The sequence below is a fragment of the Galleria mellonella genome, unplaced genomic scaffold (genome assembly GCF_026898425.1).
Source record: "Galleria mellonella isolate WM207_F2 unplaced genomic scaffold, CSIRO_AGI_GalMel_v1 utg310, whole genome shotgun sequence".
Taxonomy (NCBI): domain Eukaryota; kingdom Metazoa; phylum Arthropoda; class Insecta; order Lepidoptera; family Pyralidae; genus Galleria; species Galleria mellonella.
In genome coordinates, this window is record NW_026442071.1 from 800695 (window position 1) to 825489 (window position 24795).

General features: G+C 31.0%; 1 protein-coding gene and 1 long non-coding RNA gene across 4 annotated transcripts in view; one reads left to right on the forward strand and one right to left on the reverse strand.

The window, feature by feature from the left end:
- Window positions 1-24795, forward strand: part of LOC113509121 (carbonic anhydrase-related protein 10) — a 97869-nt gene that overhangs the window by 33544 nt on the left and 39530 nt on the right. The window contains exon 1 of one of the 2 annotated variants that reach the window (XM_052895741.1): window positions 19763-19999. The exons of the other annotated variant lie outside the window; for it this stretch is intronic. The gene's annotated coding sequence lies outside the window, so the exon portion shown is untranslated. Of the gene's footprint in view, window positions 1-19762; window positions 20000-24795 lie in introns of those variants that run through there. 2 annotated transcript variants of the gene reach the window in all.
- On the reverse strand, window positions 1565-6365 carry LOC128200892 (uncharacterized). 2 transcript variants are annotated; one of them, XR_008252948.1, is made up of 3 exons: window positions 6189-6365; window positions 2940-3155; window positions 1565-1855 (listed from the first exon to the last, which is right to left on the reverse strand). It is a non-coding gene; the product is annotated as an uncharacterized LOC128200892 (long non-coding RNA). The 2 variants fall into 2 exon arrangements; XR_008252949.1 differs by having other exon boundaries at window positions 2922-3155.

Consider the following 24795-nt stretch of genomic DNA (forward strand, 5'->3'; position numbering starts at 1 on the left):
AATATCTACTTATAATATGCATGTCTGTGTACGACATAAAAGGTGAAAAGTGGTGCAATGGACGTGTGCCTATTTATACTTTGTCTTTTGTAGTGTGTCCGTTACACGATGTTAGGCAAAGGGGCAGGAAGAGGAAGCGGTTTATCTGTGCTCCGGAACTCAGGAAGACGTACGCTCGCTCCGGCACTGAGCCGCGCTGAATTCCTTTAGGCTTTATACAAAATTACAATTATAATATCGTGTATATTAGAATTGTAAGTTAAAAGGAAATCTTCAATTTTTTCAGGAGCAATGTAATTACGCAGGTACGTAGGCAGATAATTCAACTTCATCTTAGTATTAAAATAATCATCAAAAGATTTATTTCTATTTTAGATTACGAATAGAGTATAGGTATATTATTAGATTTTTAGTGGGAGATTCTAACATTAGCAAAATTTTTTCTATTTCTTTGTTAAAGTTGTGTTTTAATGATATTAACTAATTTTTACCTACTTTTACAAAGATTTAATTTTATGAATAAAATACTTCTGAAAAAAAAAATGTTTCTAATTAATTTAAATGTATTATACTGTCTTTCTGTTATCAATAGATGAATGTTAGGTCTAATTATATGTGAAATACCCTCAATATTATATCAATGTTTTTATATTAGGTATCCTTCTAGAATGTCCTTGTGTAACATTGTCTCTTAGGCACATTTATTGATTCTAGTGCTGCGTTTGTATTTTCCTATCCACTTTGTACAAAGCGCGGGCATTATACGCTGTTAGACCTTTAGGGACAGATTTTAAACGAAATGTTAGTATTCTTCTATTTGCACTAGCCAAGTTTCAAGAACTTTCCAGGGCGTCATAAATAGAAGATAGAGGTGAATTAAAGTTGAGTATTATTTTTAAGGTGGAATTTACAAAAATAATATATTATTCTTCTTGATTTTGTATAAAGTATATAACTTATACCTAAATAGATTATTTATTGTTTTAAATAAGTGGATTTAGTTTTAATAATAGAACACATACAGGCGCGCCTATGTCGGTGATTTTGTTTTTTTTTTTTGTGGATATCAGAGGGAGATATTGTACAAGTTCTTTGCTTGGACACCTTTGCCCCATTCGTGTTTCTAGCGTGAAGCAGTTGTGTTTGCACGGCTATGTTTCGGTTTGAAGGGTGAGATATGGCAATCAATTTACAGGATACAGAGGAATAACATCTGAGTCTTCGGGAATGGCAACACAAGGGGGGTATCATGGGCGGAACAGAATACTCTGTTATGTCTATAGACGACGGTTACCACTGTCCATCAGGTGGGCCGTCAGCTTGTTTGCCATTTTAAGTTGCATACAAAATAAAAATCCTCATTTCAGATTCTGTCACGCAAAGAAACTCCGAGCATAGCTCTCTCCATAGCTCACTGAGTAATTTGACGCTTTTGCATACGGTCAATTGTGTAGGATTATGTTTCGGTTCTATAAGTCATCACTGGCAACACGCAATAGTTCAAGACCTTCGTCTTCAAATTTTGAGATATTCTTTATGAGAAAATATGGCGTAGTTACCTGAACGCTGCCCAGCGGAGTTAGATTCGTTGGTTGACCTTTCAGTTCGGTTTTTATTTGTCTCTAAATGCAAAGACTAAATGTAGATTTAGCTATTATAGGACCTCGAGGAGTAACGGTGCATTATATCCATAAGTGTGCCTCTTTAGAAGATGAAGATAGGGAATCGGGAAGGGTTGAATCTGGGTTCAGGGCCAATCATGGTCAATTGTGAAAGCAAATCCTCTGGTTGGCAGTAATCACCACTGTACTCACTTATTTGACCCAGGACGAGTAATACTCCATAATTGATTTCTCTATGAAAAAAAAAATGTATAGTCATTAGTTTGTATAATATGAACCCATTAGCAATAAAAAACAAATGGTAATATTTATAATTTGATTACTCGACTTAAGACTGAAGTTATGATCATTTTCAATATCTTCACATATCATCAAATATGGGCAATGTTTCTTTATCACTTGTTTCATGATCTAAAACTACCGACTTTTAAAGAATAGAAAACTCCAACAAGGTGAGCGTAAATGTCCGCTGTACAAGAAATACGAGAAAAGCTAATGACGCTATTTCCTGTGGCCACAGCCGCAGTGCAGCTACTCGAAATATAATTTTCAAGGTGCTGGCCGATAGGTAACATATAAATTTAAACATTATACTAGCTAATAGGCCACTGTTGTTTTTTTGATTTAATATCCACATGCTGAATCAGTTAATTTGATGTCTTGAGTTCTGGTTTTAAAAAGGCTCTAAAGTCGTATCGTGCGTTTGTCTGTTTGTTTATTAACTTATAGAGCCTTAACGGTTTATCCAAGACACTTTTTATTCCGGTCATTAAACATATCTCGGTTACGCGAACGAAGTCGCGGGTGGTAGTATTGCAATAAATTTATTTTTATGTGAGAAGATTTTTTAATATTATGTTTCTTGATAAATTTGTATGGATAAAAAACACAATAATGACACTAAAAAAGAAAAATAAAATTTCAATTCCGTCATAAAATACCTAAGAACCTAATAAGGGAGGGGGGAACTGTTAGTAACGGGGACTAGATGTCCCTGTGCAAACAATATACTCTGTTAGATCAAGCTCCATGTGGCCCGCCCTAGTTTGTTCCTAGTGAAATTATCACCTATAATCCCTTACTGATACTTCGGTAGCGTAGGTACATCAATAGCTTATGCAAAGTTAGCTAATAGAATATTAGCTTTCTCCAAGAAAAAGAATACTTTGTATCTTTTTTCAATAGAAATTAATTGAATTGAAAAATATAGAAAAATGTTCAAGTAATTCTTCATATTTTTTTTTCTACATATGTATAATTCTGTATTTAACTAAGTACGTATATATGAGCAAACATTACTGAAGGGTTTGTTCGCACTTTAATAGGTACATAGTATTCTTGAGACGGGCGTAAGTGGTGTTTTGCAGCAAACAAATACTCCGTGAAATTAACTGCGCCGTGCCCGGACCATTTCGGACGCCTCGCTTTTATTTGTTACTGATTTAGTGGCACTAGCAGCCTCATTTGAAAAGCGGAGTGTAGAAAGGCCAAAAGAATAGAAGCCTCACGTTTCAGCAATACAACGCGCTATTCCTGGAATATAAAAAAGGGTGATTCTTACCTATAATGCATTTATTAATATAACATTAATTAATACATAAATTAATATTATTAAGAATTATATCCACTAAACTACAGTATCCAAGTTGATTCAGATGGCTCACGATCGTTCCTTGTGGCAGTCTATGGGGTGGGGGGGGGGTTATGATCAGCAGATAATGGCTGATGTGATGATGATAACGATTATGATACTAACAATGCCTTCGAACTTCAGAACCCGACAAGGCAACAAGATAAGAAACTCACTTCCATATATATATATATATATATATATATATATATATATATATATATATATATATATATAATCCTTTAATACTTAATTAAAGGATTTCATAAAATGTTTACAGTTCTGTATTTTGTAAAATCAAATATTAAGAATTGTATGGTTAATTTGAATGTACTGTCTGTGAAATTAATGAACAGGATGTGACTGTAAAGTGATTCATCATGTCACTGCGTAGTGAATTAACAATATTAATATTATAGGATTAGTAACTCTCCATACTCACATAATATGTAGACATTGAGAAATTAATTTATCCAGTTTTATATTTTCATTACACTACTGTAATTTAAAAAAGAAATCTATACCTGTTTAATTATTAGAATTTTGATAAATGCAAGGAATATTGCATTGTGTATTAGTAATTTTTTTTTTAAAAAGTTTTACTCATTCTTATAGAAATAATTCTTTTATTTCTACGACCTTCTTTTGTTCAGTCGAGTAACTTGGTTGTTGTAAATATTCTACTCCAAATTTATTCTTATACTTTAAAGACATCTATTATTATTAGTTTATTTGGGTTTGTGAGCAATATCGTTATCTACATGGGTATGCTAAATATTACTTAAACCTAAGCAGTAACCGTTTATCCTCATTGTTTTAGGTTTAGGTCGTTTATTTAAAAGAATATTATAATTTTATAGTCTTTCCAGATGCACTACATTTTTCGATAATAATTTTAAGCTGCTGGTAAAGTCATGGTATGGGAGTAATGGACGATGCAATAAATTAAACCTCTCAGGGACTGACCTGTCTGCAGGTTTAATTAACTTTTCAACCGGGAATTTTCAAATAAAAAGCAAAAATCACCAAAGTTTAGGAAGCACGTACAAAGTTACGGTTCTGTTAGAATCTTAACCTAGCTCTATACAGACAGACAAGTCTAGATCAATATATATTATTAAAACTGGCAAATATGTAGTGAAGGAATTGAAGGATTATGCGGGAGTGAAAAATGTAACAGCACAGAAACAATGAAACAATAATAATGTAAGTGAAGGCCGTAGTCAAGCTTTTGTTTATATCAATTTTGTTGATGTTCTACGCTGTAAGAAATTTTATTTTATCCTTTAGTATATACAGACTAGTTTTGAATGAAATATTTATTGGTAGATATAGATAGAACATAGAATTGATCTATAATATTACAGTTCCGAGATAAGAGAGAATTTTTAAATTTGCGACGTAAGTACGTAAGTAATTCAAAATTCTTTCAAATGCACAAATTTGAAAGCTCTAAATGGTATCAACTTTAATAAATACTTTCGGCGACAGATATTTATTCATTTACAATCTATTCAAAGCCCACTGTTAAATATGCCGGATGTTCGTAACTATTTATTTAGAAGACGGAAAATGGCTCCGCTTGAAATTTCTTTCATATTTGGCATCAATTATCAGAACCTGTCTGCTGGGGGAAAGGGATTGTTAGTAATGTGGACTATCAGTGCCATTGCTAGCTATATACCCTATCAGGTCAACCTCCACGTGGTATCTACCCTGGAAACTATCCTGCTGAATTCCAGGTGTATTCATTACGATGGGCTAACTGACCTGCCCTTTTATCCTCACTTATCACCCCTCACCGGTGACCCGCCAGCGTATACCGTTAGTGCAGACGGGGTTGCCATTCCATTATCATCCATTAAACAACCTGTCTGCTGAATATGATATGTGAAGACCTTGATATATTTAATTGTATAATGGAGAAATTAATACAATAGTCATTATTATATAATTTAAATGCTACGAATGCTATCTTTACTAAATTTTAAATTTATTGGTATGTGTATATAAATATATATTTGTCTTAATAAAGATTTAAAAGATATAGCGCAAATATATCACGATGTTAGACCTCGCTGTAAATTTCTAGAATGCCTGTAGAATATAAAAGCTTTCGCAAAAAATGATAAGTTTTTCCCACTTTTACTGGCTAGCTGTAATATGGTTGTGAAACACGAAAGAGCATGAAATTCATATACGTTGTTATATATTTTAAACGTCTGCAATACTAGTAGTGATAGTACATTATTTGTGTAAAAATATCAAGCTATTCGTATGCTCATTTCTAAAAAATTGATATTTGATTAATAATATTGATATACACGCAATGAGATTATGAATAGTACTTGTAAAACCACTCTAAAAATTCTTAGAAATGTCACCATGTAATTTCGTTATAAATATTTAATATTTACATTCTTATAAAAATTGGTATAAATTAAAACTATTCTAAATATAAATTAAAAATATAAATAGTTATCAAGGGATAAGACATGAAATCAAACGCACAGTGAAAATGTAAATATGAAACTCTGCATGACTGATTGATCGATCGGAATAAAAAATGGATAAACAAAACAATAATAATAAAAAAAAAAACAAAATAATTAAATACTGTACGTACGAAAACCAAATTCCATGACCATTTATTAAGTAGTTATTGTACCAAGAGGTTATAAACAAACTTTCATATTTAAAATATTAGTAATGATTTCGGCACATTTAACTATCAACATTACTGGACGGTCAAAAACTAGGCGCTGAATTTCGTTTAAATGCGTTCCATTTTCAATATCATTTTTTAATCTCTGTTTATATACTACGGATTTCATATAGGTGTATCAATGTACGTAATACGCAAAATTTTGCCCAAATTATTTCTATAAGCACTCGAGGAATGGATGAGTATAATAAAAATGTTTGTAATATTGCACCTGCCTCGGGTCTGACATGGGTCGACTTGCATGTATCACCTTGACGGCGAGTAAATTCTAACGCTTGAATAAATAATCACATCATTTTTGTCATACGAATTTGTTATATCTCAGATAGGCATATAAATATTCCTAATTTTTTCATGACCTTCTCCTTCTCGTCATTTATTTGTCCAGCCTGAAATGTAAAACCTTTATGTCTATTATATAGATTTTATATACATATTTGTGTTAGTTTGTAGTTTTTAAATTTTTATTTTTCATTTTGATTTAAATCCATTTATAAGTATAAATTAATAATATCATAAAATAATTTTTATATGTTTAAATACTTGTAGTATGTTAAATTTTACTAAAGTTTATAAGTATTCAATGATGTTATACTAATACTTAAATAAAAGGTTTTTTATACAACTTAGAATAGCAAACAAGCTGACGGCCCACTTAAAGGAAAGTAGTAACCGTCGCCTATAAACATGAGCAGTACATAACAGAGTATACTGTTTCGCCCATGATATCCCCCACGCGTTGCCACACCTGAAGACTTAAGTGTTATTTCTCTGTACCCTGTAAATTCACTGCCATATCTCACCCTTCAAACCGAAACACAGCCATACAAATACAACTGCTTCGCGGTAGAAACACGAATGGGACAGAGGTAGCCAAGCAAACGACTTATGTACAAAGTCTCCCTCTAGTATTAAGGTCTGGTGGAAAGGGAAATCTTATTAATATGATAATATTAACAAGAAATTGTTAATATTATCTATCATGGTGTATGTACTTATATTTGATCTTGCAACTTGTCATGATACATATTGTCTGTACAGATGTTGTTAAATGTTTTGTTGTAAAGTTATTTTCTGCATCTAATAAATAAATAGCTTTTTTTTTTTTAATAAAATGATAATACTGGCGGCATTATTTATTTACATAGGTATCTCGATGAATTCGTTATAAATTTACCATAGTGATTTTTAAAGGTATTTGCGTGGAGGTTGACCTAACAGAGTATGATGCTAGTCATAGAGCTATTAGTTCTTGTTGAGTACTATTATTAACGGACCTTTGCTAACAATAGGTTGTACTAAGAATTATACTTTACTACAAACCCATTATAGGTTTATATGAAAACTATGAATTTGAAATATTTTAAAACTTATTTTAATTTTTTATTCAATGTCTATGTACATTTGTAATAGGAAATTAATGAACACAAGAGAATAGCACGAAATATCTTAAAAAGGCGTAAAAAGTATTACTTGCTAACATGCAAGTTATGTCCATAGTATTGGAAGCGTATTAACGTCAATGTACAAACGCTTGAAATGCTTGCCACTTAAATGTTATAAAAAAAATTAAGTCAAGTTTTTCTTAACCACGAAAGTAGAAAACAGGTATACAACCTGCCTGATGATAAACAGTCACTGCAGTCATGGGCACCTGCAACATTAGGGATTTCACGTACGCGTAGTTGAATTATTAAAGAAATCCATATAGTCTTTAAAGAAAACTTAGGCAAAAACTCATTCCAAAGGTTAATTTTCATTCATTCATTCGAGTTGAGTTTTATTTAAGTAAGTATTTATAAAGTAAAATATTGATCGAGGAATTCAAAAGAAGATATTTGTTAGTAAACAGAGGGGCTAGTGGCAAACAGAGACGTTTTGGCTAAGACATTGTAATATATTAGGTGCTAGCACGCGAGTTGGCAATAAGTCTGCCTCGCCTAGTTCGCCGCTAGATAACAATTATAAATCTCACTAATACTTCTTACTGTCCACACCGGCTCGTGTTGTATTTGTGGTGTCCGTGCCCTTGACATAAACAATAGGGTCTGAAAGTAACTCAACAACATCAGTGTTTTCTTATTACGATATGCTTTTTAATATTAAATGCACTTTGAGGTTTGTCGATGACATGTTATAGTACCAATTTAATATTCTTGTTGTATCTTAAGAATATATATTGTTCAAATATATGAAGAAAAAATATTTACGATCTGTTACTGGTTACAAAATTCAGGTTTTGGTTATGATAGGACCAGCTGTACTATTATAGTAATCGATTACATTTAAGCTAATTTATTAATGAGAATATGATATAACCGGATATTAACATAACGTTTTAAGTGTAAATCGTCTTATAAGTCAGAGCTAAGATGTTCTCTAGAAGACATACGATTGCAAAATTTTCTATAATAATATTTTTCCTTATTGTAAAAATAGAAAAAAAAATATGTAGAATACTAGCGTTAGTACGCTCAAATACGCTCAGCGAATTCAAAGCAACGCAGATAATATGAACAACGATAACGTTTGAATCTAAAAGTGTTTTCCTTCGAGAAACGTGACCTTAAATACGGCGAATAAGGGGATAAAAAGCAGGACGTGCTTAATGTATCATACAGAATATTCGGATCCGCATTGTGGACACATCATAAAGGCATCAAGAAGCCATCAGAAGTAGTAACAGGTTGTCCCCACACACGGTGTTCTTTATGTTTTCAGACATTTTGTGTAGCGGTGTTTAACATACGAACTGCGATAAATTGACGTAAATATCTTTACGGTCCTTAGATGAAATTTAATATAAGATTATTATGACTTGCTACTTCTAATCTTAAAATTGTCCTATAAAAATTAAAAAAATAACTGAAGAATAAAAAAATCTATTCACTTCAAAATAGAAATTGAAATGTCTTCGAGCGTAGATATATGATACCTACAATATAGATTGTTTAGATATCTCGATGACTTTATTTCTACTGAAGATTAAAAAAAAATTCTTGCAAGTAATTGTATATATATTATATGATGTTAATACGAAAAAGTCTTGTTTCGTTCTCCTAAACAAAACTTATTGATCTATAAGAAAAAATGTGAAAATTATTGTTTCTAATTATTATTTGATACTAAAATCTATTGATTGTTGTTAATTGTGATACTTAATTTGATATTTGTACCTATCTAATTAATAAATTTATATGTCAATATACTTATCTATTTGCGTTTCATGCCACATCACGACGGCTAATTATGTGGAAAACTATAAAATTTACTAACTTATGCATCATATTTGTTATAAATATATATTGATAATAGCGTAATTTATCCAAAATTAAGGTAATAAAACATATATTTTTTTCAAATATTTACCTGAATAATAAATGGATATGGAAACTTGTACCTTTTGTAGATAAACGTTTACATTCCAATACATTAATTTTGTGCCAGTGAATGCAACGGAAGTGTTGCCTCACTACGTTGACTTGCCGTTCCCTTGAGGCCGTTTTCAACGTCTATTCTCAGTACCATCTTCTCCACGATGTTTATATCAGTTTAAAGTCTACTTCACCGATCGCAACATTTCCCTTATAAAGCAACATAAAAGAATTTTCATGAAATAAAATATTTGAATGTAAAGACAACAAATTATTGAAAAATTTTCCTAGTTTTAAGATACAAAACTTGTTATTAAACATATTATACTTCAGTGGTTTGTATCTTGCAACGATTTAGTTTTTTGAAATATAGCCTATCTTTTCGCATGAAATGTGTATGCATTAGTATGAGATGCAATGATCGGTAACAAAATTTAGGCAATTAACAATTTAGGCCACAATAATAATGTAATAATAAACTGATTCGAGTGAGTGAAGTTTTGGAATATTGTTACAATAATATAATATTAATAATGAATTTAAAATGTCACAACACAAAATAATCGTCTTAGATGTTTGCATATACCTAATAATACTTGTTTGAAAAGATAATACTTAAGAGTTTATATATTTATATCTAATAGAAGGCTTTTAAAAATGGCATTGTTCCAAGTAAAATAAATTTATTTTTATCTGAACTTTTTCACCTCGCAATAAATCTTTGAGGTTGTAGTTGTTTTTGTATTAAGATCGCCGTACTCAGCTGTTTTAGTGTTTGTAAGTTCAGTTATTTATTAGCTATTTTATTTATTTTGATATAAAAATATTTCGAATCTTTTACAAAGTATAGAACTACAAAAAAAAATTACATATGTCACTTATTAAGTAAATGCTTTCCCAAAAAGTGCACAACAACATTTTTTAGATTAGGAAAATAAAGTATGGTAAATAATATTTACTGTTAGGATACTTCATTTATTTGCTATTTTTGATAACGAAGTAATTAGAGATGTTCTTTGCCTTTCTGTTGCAAATTTCCATAAGTATATAATCCGGAGTATAGAATGTTTATATTTTTTTTCCACTTAAAATGGTAAACAAGCTGATGTACCACCTGATGGAAAATGGGTACCGTCGCCTATAGACAAACAGTACCATGGACATAACATAGAATACTGTGTCGCTCATGATACCCTTTATGCATTGTCATTCCTGAGGACTAAGGTACTATGCTTCTATATCTTGTAATTTAATTGTCATATCCCAACTTTCAAACCGAAACACAGACATGCAAACGCAACCACTTCAAAGGAACAACATGTATGAGACACAGACACCGAAGTAGACAACTTTTGTACAGTCTCCCTCCCTATTTTTACTACAACGATGAAGCTTGCACGATAAATTACACTCTTATTATCATTATAATCATTTTATATATAAAATTACGTACAAAAATTATTATTATGCAAAATGACTAAGTAGAAGTTAAGGTAAAACATCCGCAAAACAATCTCAACATTATGGAAATGAGAGTGGACTCTAAGAATTTTATAAAAACCACGTATCACATCAAAAAATCAGTGGGTAAGTGTTTGCTTATTAATTTTAATGATATGACCAAAATCTTGCTGAACATGCCTCTTAAGTGCCAAGTGTGCTTCTTAAAAAGGTTTATAGAGAGGGGTACAAAGTTCACTGCTCATGAAAATCATCCTGCAGACCCCACTTCAACTCGCACGAAAGATAAACGGGGAATGCTCTTGTTTGTTTTAAGCAAGGAAATTGCCCGTTCGGTTATGACTACAATAAACAGAAATAGTAGTAAAATATCGTAAGAAGTATGTTTTTGCACATAATTATAAAATATATAATTATTAGATTTTACCGCGACTTCGTTTGCGTGATAAGCGCACTGACCGGTATAAAAAGTAATTTATATCATTAATAGTACATTAATAAATATATAATTATAAATTTCATAGGATAATTATTACAAGCAATATCGGTTAAGTTGTTAAGGTCCTAAGAGATAATAAATAAATAAACAAACAAACTTTTAGATTTATAATATTGTAAGAAAGTAAGTATTACGATATCCTTCCTTTTTTTAAGAAGGTTAGAAGTATAATTTTTATATTTATATGATATTATATTTATTTATTTTATCGCAAGATTTCAAGTTCCCACCAATAATACACCCTAAATAAAGTATTGGTAACATAACTCAATTCAATATTGAATTATTTATAAACAGACGGCCCTGAATGGAGACCGAAGAGTGTTTTGACACCAGCTATTGACTGCATACTTATGACTTCTGAGTGATGGTGCCCTTTTGTGCACACTGCTTTTGTTGTGCTTTATAAATGAATCTATCATTTCTCAAGCGTAATACTGATTGATATTTAAATAGCTGAGTTTAACGTTTACTGTTTGTTAATTTCCGTTTATGTTTCCATTTCTATTGATGGTTTGTAGTTTAATGTGAAAATCTTAGTATTTGTTGATTTTTAACTGTATCCTATGGCTTTAATAGCGTAATTTAAGACAAACTGTCCATTTATATATGATTTTTTTTTAATTAAAAAAAAGATGTTTATGTCGGGTTTATCTTCAAGAATTGGTATAAAAAACATCCTGTCTGTTTCTTTAGAACTTGCGATCCGACCTGGTTTCGCACGGGTTGATAGAATTTTCAATAATAATATACTTACATCCTATATTACTCGCTGATAATAGCTTTCTATAGGTGAAAGAATTTTTAAAGCCTGTTGCAAACAAACAGTCATGCCTTTTCTCTTTGTAATATTAGTGTATAAGTTTATTTATAATCGAAGTCTATTAAAATTTATTCAACCTTAATTGGGTAATTTGCTAACAAACATTCAAACACCCTTTCAAACTTTAACATCATTTCCGTTGAATCTGTTTTTCTGTTTTACTACCAGCAGAAACTAAGTTATTCGAATTTATATTTGGGATAAAGTCCGCTGTTAGTTCAGGCCAAGGTTTTACAGAAATCAAATATTTATAGAACTGAAGTAGCTTAACACTTTAAGAGATCTCATCTTTGTTTTCTCTGGCTACACATAAAATGTTATATCAGCCGGGAGTCATGCAGCTAGCTTTACCTTTGCAAGTTGTGTTTACAGTTTTCTTGGACGTATTATATACTAATGTTTAAAGAATGTCTCAAGAATACATTTTATGTAATTACAATTATATTAGCAACTTAGCATAGTTTGTATGCGTAAAATTTTATATGCAATTTTTCTGTACAAAAAGTATAGTTAAATGATAGTTTCACTAGAAAATCTGTAGCATGGTTTAAAAGAAGTAAGGGATGCGGACAGTAAGTTTGTTATATACTATTTGTTAATTATTAAATTAAAAAGTTTTTGTTGTATGTATTTATACTTTAAAGTTGTGCAAATTAATGTATTTATGTTGTCATTACCAAATTGTATTAGAAAAAATTTAGACTTTACGTAAGTATATATGTCATATTAAAGTAGAGAAAGCGTAAGTATCTTATTTAATATATTGAAAAATCCGAAAGTACCGAGGCGGGATTTTCAATTCAAACAATTCATCTTTCAGCCGGTTTAACGCAAAAACCCTGTTACTTGCTTGGGTACGAAAGCAATCTAGCAAAAACGTGTGAGAGGAGGCAGGTGTTGATTCATATTTTTTCTCTAACCCAGAACTTTGCTCGTGTAGATACTAAAATTGTAACTAGAATATTGAATGATTTTATATTTATACAAGAAAGAAATCATCAAAATATTTTTATATTTTATTATTAATTATTTATTTAATATTTTTAAATATTAGCATAAGCCTTCTTCATCCTAAATAATATCTTATAAATAGATTAAATTTCATGACAATTGGTTGAGCCAAGAGGTAAGCAAAACTCACTGTTTACGCAATATTATATGCTATTACATGTCTAAATCTTATCTTTATATTCAGTTCAATTAATCATAATTTATTCAAAATCTTATTTTCTTATAGTTTATGATCCAGTAAAAATTTTAACTAGAATTGTCGATGATTATCTCTCTTCCGTTCGGCGCTTGATCAAGCAAGCGTGTCCTTGTGATTAAATTTCAGTTATTCAGTAAATTATAAAAGTATAATGCATTTTGACATCGTACTTGTCAGTATATTTACAAGAAATAAATCAGAAAGTGAGTTTAGTAATTTTCAGTTTATTTATCAAGCCATCAAAATCACGTGTGCCCACGATCAAATACTATTTGCGCGGACACTCACTTCAATATTTATAATATTAGTAAAAACTGATTTCGCATTTTTTGCATTTTAAGTTACAAAATTAATTAATTTGTTAGTATAAAACTTAAATTAAGCTTGACCAGTTGGTAATATTATGTTGTTTCTTGTGTCTGAAATCGAAACTTCACTCCATCAAGTTTCGATCTGGGGTGAACAAAATCTTGTCCAATTTAACCCCAAAAAGACACAAGTCTGCGCGTTTACCGCAAAAAAGACGCCGTTTGTCGTATCTCCTCACTTTCAGGGCACTTCCCTTGATAAAAAGTCAAGTCTAGGAATTCTGGGCGTTGATATATCTTGCGACGTCCAGTTTTGCGGTCATCTGGAGGAGAAGGCTAAGATAGCTTCCAAAAAGTTAGGAGTGCTCAATAGGGTGAGACGATATTTCATGCCAGAACACCGCCTGAAATTATATAAAGCCCAAGTCAGGCCGCATATGGAATACTGTTCTCACCTGTGGGCAGGAGCGCCACAGTACCAACTCCTTCCGTTAGACCGCATTCAAAGTCGGGCGGCTCGAATTATCGATAGTCAACGCCTTACTGTCCGACTTGACCCATTGAAACTGCGCAGAGATGTTGCATCTCTGTGCATCTTCTACCGAATTTATCATGGGGAGTGTTCTGAGGAATTGTTCGGATTGATACCTGCTGCTGATTTTCACCACCGTACAACCCGCCACAAACTAAAGTTTCATCCCAATCATCTGGACGAGTGGCGGTCTTCCACCGTGCGTTTTTCAAGGCAGCACACCTGCAATGCCGCTGGTGTTGTGGGTGATCATGGGCGGCGGTAGTCACTTACCATCAGGTGAGCCGCATGCGCGTTTGCCCCCTGTGTTGTAAAAAAAAAAAAATTATAATAACTCTATGGTATCCTTGTAAGTAAAAAATTTGTGGATTAAATCGTCGTTGAATTATCTACTAAGTTACAATGTTTTGATTGCAAATAATTGTACATTGTACATGTCTGTATATGGATAAACTAATTTGGTGTAGACGGGGCTGAAGCGCTATGATCGACCGGATCACAAAAATTCAATTACGTGGCAGACAAAATAAAAACATGCCGACCGTATCGTCGATTTGCTTTCACTTTGTATCTCCGCATGCTACCTTAGGTTATACATTCATTTTGTCACCAGTGAATATAGACCTTTACCAATATTAACAATGTACTAGAAATACATCAAGACAAGGAAAATGCCGGCTCATGCACGTTTGGCTACATGACATCTCGAAATCGCCCTTCGTCTCAAGAAATGACACTTTTGTTCGGTTTTCATAAAGTTTAATTAAAATATTAACTGGTTGTAAGACTAGAAAACATGATTTGATTGACTCGAGGAAATTAAAAATTTTGTGGAAATTACTCTTATGATTGAATTGTGAAGTTTAATGAATGTCATTGTCCCCAAAAAATGGGGAAACGAGGCTAATTTTCAATCACTTAGAAAATTTATTTTTCTGACTTGGAATACACGGCTCTATGTTGCGTTTAAAATAAACATTTGCTTTTTATATGCGAACACAAAAGGGTATATTCTTGTGTTCAATAATATTTTTGTTTAAAAATATATTAAAAAGAGAATTATCAAAATCAGTCCAGAATTGATGAAATTATAGTATAACATATCCGCAAAAAATCAAGCGAATTAACAACTTGTTTGAAATACAGAAATTTTTAGGATAAAAATAAAAAATAAGATACAGAAAATTTTAGGATTATCTGATATTTACTTAATTATTATTATATACAGCATCAGCAATAAATAATTTAAAAAATATAAACAAAATTTGTACTCGTAAACAGATGACATTTAAATATCCATTAGACATTTAAAGATATGTCTGCGTGCATTTGAAGTTAGTTGTACGATGCAGGCTAAACGTTACCTACCTTGGACGCATCGTGAAATTTGTAGCAGGATAAAACGCTGCCACGGCTGGCTCTACCATTGTGAAATACGTCAAGAAAATAATGGCGCACAAGTTCCATATAGCGGGCTGCTCGTTGAGATAATGTCTTCAGATGAATGTTGAAATTGGTGTTGTGACGGATATTCTGATGTCTTTGTTATTTGTGTAACTTTGTAAGACCATAAATACTGCTGTTATTATAAACATATCATCGGTACAAAAAGAATATCAGAGCAGATATTGTAATTACACTCTGTATAACGTTTTATGTATTTATGTAGGTTTTACCTATCAGGAAGTAAAAATATACATATATTTAAATTATTTCATATGTGAGTATTACTTCGTAAACATGAACCGAATTTTTCAAAGTGTTTATAATTACTCCTCTTTATCAAATGATTGCCTGGAAGAGATTGCTTTTTGTTATAAGAATGCCCATTTATTTATTTATTTATTTTATTTATTTATTCATCAGTACAAATATAGTATATACATGGTGGACTTAATGCTAAAAGCATTCTCTCCCAGTCAACCATTGTTTTCTTAAAGTTATTGTTTCATTTAGGTACTTAATTATTTTGGTTTATAATATGATTATTACTGTAATTTTTTGGTGGAAATAATAAAGAGTATCTATCTATTAATCTATCTTAAGTTTATATGAACAATTTTTAAAATATTTGATTAAAAGATATTTTGGATTAGTTATATTAGATACAATATAATAAATAACTTCATGGATCATAATGTGGATGGCTATAAGGCAGAGGTAGAATTAAAAAGATATGGGTGGACTGTGTGTAAGATGAAATGGTCAGAATGAGAATGAATGAGGAAATGACTGTGAATAGATAAGAATGGAAGAGAAAAACGTGTTAGATCGACTCCAAATAATAATTGGGATAAGAGTAGGAAGATGATGATGATGATGAAAATAAATAATTTCAACCGACGCCATTTTTGAAATGCGTATCATCGTAGTTTATTTTAATTGTTTAAGGAAACGAATTAAGTATTTTATACGAGAGCGCTTTAAAATAAGGACTCATTCTTACAGTAGGAGAAATATAGCGTGAAATTAACTTTCGGATTCAGTTCACACTGGACACCGCGCCGCTGTACAGCGCTGCTCAGGTACGAAAGACTAATGGTGGATAGAATTCTTTGTCATACTCTTTGTGCTTCTAGGTATTAGTCTAAGCATTAGGTTTTAGTTTTTTAAATTTTTTGCGTTTTTTATAGGGATACTCCATTTTTTTAAATCTATTGTTGATGTGGCTTTGGATAATAAGTATCCTAAATGTAATTTTGAATGTAACGTAATATTGTATGTATTGAATTTAATGAAAAATCTTTCAGAAATTTAACTGTAGTAGATACAAATGTCATTACAAACATTCATACTTGTTATTGGGAAGTATATAGATTACTTAGCCTGAATATACATAGATATAAATTACCTAACAGTTTATGTCTGTGTTTACATTTACATCCTTTAGTATATATCGTATATTGAAAAAAAAATTCACAATTGTAATACGAGAAGAGGTTAGATGTATATTTATTATATTATTTACGGAATAGCGTACAAGCTGACGGCTCATATGATGGGAATTATTATTAATATAGGGTAGCGGTATATTACGATTATCTTATAATAATTATAACTTATTAATAATGCTTTCGTTCAATTTGCATTTCTAATTGAACAATAGTTAATGTTAGTAATTTTAATATAAGATTAAAAATATGTGCTCCCTAAATGACGCCACCTTGTTCGTCACGTGAATACTTTACGTTGTCTGTGGCGTTCATAAAAAAGACAATTTCCCTTATTGCCGCAATCTGTTACACATGTTCCGCGAGGGTTATGTCTGCAGCCGCCCTCATAAACGACAAAGTAAACCATAATTTATTGCGCAAATTTAGGGTCAAACAAAAACTCATAAATTTCTTTAGAAATCTCGAACTATTCCGATTATGACACAAACCAACTTGATGAGCGATGAGAAATGAGGATATTTACAAATGATTTTCAACAGTAAAAATAGGTAAATTCCCTCCTTTGTACAATAGACTGAAAATACTCCTAAAATTAAATTGCTTGGTTGGCAACCGATATCAAGACGATGAGGATATTAATATTTTAGTCGTCTACATATTTTGTATATTTGCTAATTATTAATCTATTTTGACAATTTTTTTTATAATAATTCATTTGGCTGAAGTTAGTTCTACGGAAATATGTATAAATACTCGTATTTTATTTATACATATTTTTGTATGTAAACCATTAGTTTCTATCAAATGAGCATTATTTTTTTTTTATTAGAGGGAGGATATAGACCTAATATTAATAAATTGGAAACGAAACACAGTCCTATACGTTTGCCCGTATGCAAAAGCTTCAAGTTACTCAATGAGCAATGGAGAGGGTTGTGCTTGGGATTTCTTTGCTTAATAGAATTAGAAATGAGAATATTCGCAAAAGAACCAAAGCAACCGACAGCCCGAAGGATAAGCAAACTGAAGTGGCAATATGCTGGTAACATAGATCAAAGATTTAACAGCCGCTGGGGATGAAAGTTTCTTGAGTAGCGACTTCGTATGGTCAAATGTAGTATCGGATAACCCCACTAAATGGAATGAAGGTCTCAAATGCATTGCAGGGAGTTAGTGGATGCAGGTGGCTCAAGACTGTTTCTTATGTCAGTCTATGGGGGAGACATATGTTCAGCAGTGGACAGATAATGGAAGATATAATGATAATATGATATTAATAAGTTGGCGAGATGCTTCGGTATAGGGTTTCAATTTGAGTTTGTCATGATTTGTACTAGTTTATTGTGTTTTGTTACTTTAATTGATGTTTAATAGGTGATGACAAGGCATTATTAGTTCGTCAATTATATAAAGACAACACGTGTTTTCGACAAACGTTTTTTAATCTATTCAAATGTTACTTACAATGTACTCGTAATTATGTTATATTATATATAAAAAATCACGCATAATTTTCGACATACTTTGATAATTATAACTTTCGCAGACAAGGGACATTTTGTTTGTGGACAAAAGTTTCCTTTGTGTTTGTCTCGTCTTCTCAACCCTTTATATTTGACGAAAGACAATTCTCAGTGTAAATTTATGTCGGGTTATAATAAAACTCCTAAATTTACATGCTACAATGCACACGTGTTATGCAAGTACACAGGTTACACAAAGGGGTTTGTCGTTACCAGAGCTTTATTAGAAAAAAATAAAAATAACGTTTAAAATTAATCCAAACAAAAATATATGAATAATTATTGTAGAAAAATACAGTCATTCAATATAATAAAATAAGTAGATATAGTGTTTACTGACTCAAGTTGTGTTAACGACTGACTTGCAACACGAAATGTTGGTATTGCTTTGAAAAATTGTACTGAAACTTTTGAAAGTCTGAAGCATAGCTCTTCTTTTATTCATGGCCTGACATGTGGCGTTCACTGTGTTGTGTACAGGCTTTCTTTCCTAACAAAATAAATAACATTTGCTTCGAGTTAGGTCCTTTGAGAGACTGCTCCCAGCACTAATGTTTTATGAATGAGTCTTTATGTAGTTACGTTTATTACGTGCTTATATCTTAGGTTAAAATTTTATTTAAGTACAAATATAGAATATATTCGATTATTTATCAGGTAGCACCATATCAAATGTCATGTTGTTTAAATATGAGTAGTGCTGAATTTAATTGTACTGTTGTATTCATTCTCTCGGAGATTCTTAGAACATTTTAAGATCATCCCCACTCCGTGGAGCCCGTAGGTTGTTCCCTTTATCACGAAAAACTATATCTATCTCTGTCGCACACGGAAAAAATAATACGTTTTCCAGCTTTTCATTCTATTTTCTCTATTTCGTATTAAATCTAGTTGCGTTAACTTAGCGTTGAATATTGCGATATTTGAGAATCGTACTTACTACCTTTCGCGTCTGAGTGAAAGCACCTTGAAAGCCTTTAATAAATGTTAGTGACGTAAGTCACTGCTTCGCTCTAGAAAATTCACTTGAATGTTGTAGAATTTAGGGTCTTCATTGCTTTGTATGCAAATAGAAAGTATGACATTCTGTGTAGTATAGATTTGTAGAAAACTTGTAAGGTACGCAACCAGGAATGTATAGGTCATCGGGAAATAGGCCTTCAGTCGCATCGCGCACATGCTGGCGTGAACACGAATTCAGCGCTAGGACTTCGCGCGAAATGGCGGGAACTTTCTGACAACTTTCGTAATATAGTACGCAATCGTATCTCAAGATTTTTCTAAGAATAAAGTAAACAATTTATAACGTGAATATTATTAACAATAATGTTGTTGTAGTTTTGAAACATGTTCGAACAGTGTTAGATATTTCAACGACTCTACAATTATTTTATTCAAGTACGTATTACAGAGTCTCACGAAATATTATTTAATATATTTTTTTTATTTTTCATATATTACTATTTTTTATTAATTAAAAAATAAATTATTTGGAATTGCGATGTTTTTGATTTATGTTTACGTACTAATGTAGAGTTTATAAGAGTTATATATTTGTTAATGAAGAAAACAAATATTTCTTTTTTCGTATTAATTATGAGTAAGGTAAATAATATTTAATTATACTACTGTTCAAGTTAATTTTTTATGTATAGATTGATATTTTTATTGTATTTAAAATATGCAGGTTGTAGTATTGTTTACTTTTATGTTGTATTATTTGCGTATTTACGAAAGATTTAATGTATAGTATTCATTTATATACGAATAAAGAAATACAGTAAGTATATGGCCTTCTTTTTCAAACGAAATAAGTAAATCATTTACTAAATTTTGTTTTACAAAATTAGTTATATTTTATAAGGAAAGTCATGAACATCTGTTTAAAAGTTTGAAAACCTCATATCTGAAAGATTTTTCTTAATAGAGAATATTTTTAAAAATATTCAGAAATATGGAATATTATTAAAATTTAAATTATAAATAATAATAATTATAATTATTTAATTGAATTTAAGCAACAAAACTATCAGGTATACGATATACAATATTTATATATTGGAGTATATTATATTGTCAAATGTATATGACCATGCCTATATTAAAAAAAAAAAAACAAAATCATTTTCTACTAACTGTAAAAATCTGTACAATATTTTATATAAATCAAAGTAATAAACGAATTATTTTAAGCCTTAAGATATAATTAAGTTAAAAGGCAGACATTTTTAATTTATTCTACACATAATATAGTCCTTAAAAAAACAGCTCACAGAACTTGATGCAAAGCCTATTTTATACATATTAACCTTAGAAGTGAGAAAATCAATGAAATAGGCTACTTATAGATAATGTATCAATATAAAACATATACAAGACTTTAATTATAAATTTGGTGTAATAGTCTTTGCTTTATGCTAGAAAAAACAAACAATAAACAGACAGACAGACAACAAAAAAAAAGCGGACAAATTTTTTTAAAGTTTTTGTTTTAACATATACTGAATTTATTAAGAACCCCATATTTTTTTAATATCTCTCATATCGCCTTAGTAAAAATATGAAAGAATATTAAAAGCTGGTAGCCATTACTGTACTTTGAGCATTGTAGCATGGTGCAATTGACAGTTCCGATTTTGGCAATTCTTAGATAGATAGATAATTTATTTGCATTACTTACACTACACAAATAACAATACAAACAAACACATAATACGGACATACACAGTGAAAGAGATAAAAGAATGAGAAACAAAAAAACACCTAAAAAACCTAAAGCAAAATATAAAAAACAACAATTTCCTTCTTTCATGCGTGTGCTGTAAAAGTCTAACCTAAGTTACACAATTGGGAAGAAGGTTATATAATAATATAATTGATACTTACTTATAATCAAATGTTACATTGAATTCGTAAGATATGTTTTAATGACTATTATTTTCCATGGTTTTAGTAGCTTTATCATACGTCCCATACTAAAATGCACGGCATATAAAGATATCCCCAGTATTATCGCTAATTAAATTAAGATTTTTTACTCTTGTGATAGAAGTACAAAAACATTATATTATTTTATAGATAAGTAATACGGTAAGTATATATATTATGGTGTACATAACACCTACACCTTCATCATCATATCAGCCTTTAACTGTCCACTGAACATACGCTTCCCCCTAAGTGGGTTTTGCCAGTAATTGCCACGCTTGGCATGCGAAATGGCAACCGCAGTCAGGCTTTAGAAGTGTTCCAAGAGGGACGCTGCTGTCTATGCTTTGCCCTCTATTAGTCGCGTCCTACGATACCCATGGAAAAGGAAGGGGTGGCCTTTTCTATGCTGAGACTCTACGGCCACCGAAATACGACCATTTAATAAAAAAATATTAACAATGTAATCATATGCAATAGTTGGGATTTAAAAATAATATTTGAATAGATGAAAATTCCACTCTGACCGATGCGATGCATTCGGTATTGCAGTGTTCCGGGCCGCTCCGCGCCTCACCGCGTGGGGAGGTTTTAATTCCCTTGACTGTTGCGAATCGGCGCATGTTTTTTCATTAAAACGCATTCAATATGACGACGACGTAGCTTTGAAAGAGCGAACCTTTTCAAAAAATATTTTCAATGACTTCCCAGTCCGCAATGCTCCCTCTGCATTCATCGTTTTGGGTACCTGCTTTAAAAATCGACTCTTTTAATTTGACTGTTCCATAGCAGTCGTAATTAAAGAAGTCAATCTTTATACAGGTATATAGAACAAATATCATAGTGTTTATTTTGTTTATCTCAATTTATTAAAATAAAAAAAAAACAAACGATTTCATTGGTGAATTGATTAGAATTATTTTGTTTAACTGCATTACCATTAATATGTATTCGGAATTAAACAAAATATTTTAATCAACTAATTAGTTGAAAAAGATGGACATAAGTGTAGCATATACGATTTAAAAGTTAAGGTATAAGTGTCTGTAGTGCAACTTAAATCTCTCACGGTAGCTATTTTCTAGAAGCAAAATAAATTTGAAACTAGTAACTTTATCATGTATATAATTTAACAATACTTGCGCAATTTTAAACAGTCAAAACTTTACAAACGTCTTTAAATCAAAAGTATTACGTATACATAAATAAATATTCAATACAGAATAAGAAGTAATAATAATTTAAGATTATGTTTAGCGTTTAACTTGCTCTTTACTATCTCAGATTATATGTATGTTCAGTAAAATTTGGTTTAATTCTTAAACAATTTATATTCATAATTGATAAATTCATTCAACTAACTCGTTAGGGATTATTGTCGTGAGCATATTTAAATAAAAATATTTGACAAAAATAATACGGCATCGATATGGAAGCAAAATGTCAATTGCAATAGCTGCACAGATTTCGTGAATTCGGTACAGCTATTGTAATACATGCCTGCAATTCAAATACGACAAGAATTATTATTGATGTTGGTACAGAAATGAAGATTAATACACACATACAAAAAATAAGACAGTCAAATGTAAAATTTTCATGTTTTACGAACATGTCAAAGTCGTAATGTTGACACTCGGATAAATGGAAAAACAAATTGACAATGAAATGAAATGATAAAAATTGTTATTTTATTTTATGTAATTTAGAATGGCAAACAAGCTGACGACCCACCTGATGGAAAGTGTTAATCGTCGATAGCCATTATCACGATCAGTATCATGGACATAACAGAGTATACTGTGTCTCCCATGATACCCTTAATGTGTTGCCATTTTTGAGGATTAAGATCATAACACTTTACCCTCCACCTGACTACCACCAGAGAAATATCTCTGTATCCTGTAATTTTATTGCCATATTTCAATATTCATACCGAAACACAGCTATAAAAACACAGCAGACGACTTTTGTACAAAGTCTCACTTTGATATGTATTATTATTATGTCAACATGTTATAATGCAGTGAACGCAGAAAATTGAGACCATTATGTCTATTAATAAAATTTGACAGTAAATGTATAATTTAACAAAAGTAAACAACGGAATAAATTTGATATTATAATAGTATCACAAATTATTAGTCTGTCGTAGTTTTCATATCTCCAAATAACAACTTTGAAAGTTGTGAAATAAGTGTATGTTTTTAATATACTTTCCAAAACCCTTCAATATAACTTTGTCTACGTTAATTACACTTTCTTAGCTGACATTCAGGGTGCGCTGAAGTGGTTTTGTTGTGATCGCAATGACACCCTCACTTCTCCATTAGTACACCGTGAAGCAGGGTTAACGACCAGTTCGCGTGATAGCCCACCACTTTACGCTTATTTATACGATGAGGCGGACAAACCAACGCTCCACATTCGAATGTTACATGGCAGTGCGCGACATATCAAATTTCCATTATCAGAAATAAACTAAACATCGACCATAATGATGTTAAAAAGAAATAAGAATAATTTCCCACCATTAAATTATATTATAAATAAAAGTTAATAGTCCTGTGTATATATAATCCAGAGCCATTTATTCGAAAACTTAGTAAAAATTATAATAAGTAACAGATAGTTATGCTCAAATATATATTTTATAATGCATACATGTATAATCTTTGATTAATATGTATTTCTCTACAAACGATTCATTAAAAATAACGTTGGTCTTGTTATTCTTTTGTGGGTGAATTTTGCAACATTGATCACAAGTCGAATTTCGTAAATGTGTGTTTGAATAGGAATACAAATATATTATATTTATTACATTCAACATCGACAACCTTCGCAAAAAAAGTTTTTTTGACGTTTAATGGTCTATCATAAAGTAAGTTTAGAATTATATACTGACACTCCTAGTGTTGCAGGCGTCCTTAAGCTACAGTAACCGTTTACTATCTAGCTATATACCTAGGTGTTTTATATTAAGGAGGTTTTGCTTTCGTGTGTATTATTTTTATATGTATTTCTGTTTGCTAATATAATTTCTGCAATCGAATTTACTCCCGTTTTAATAATGTCATGACAGAAATAGTACATGTACAAAATCTTGCCTTACTAGTATAATAAAAAAAGAGATCTCTTTTACAGATAAGCCCTCTCTTGCTAATAAGTTGTTAAATTAATCGCTGTATCTATTGTTCAAGTGCAATAAAGAATATATATAAAACTGTACATAGACGATATCTGATGAGTAATAGAAATCAAAA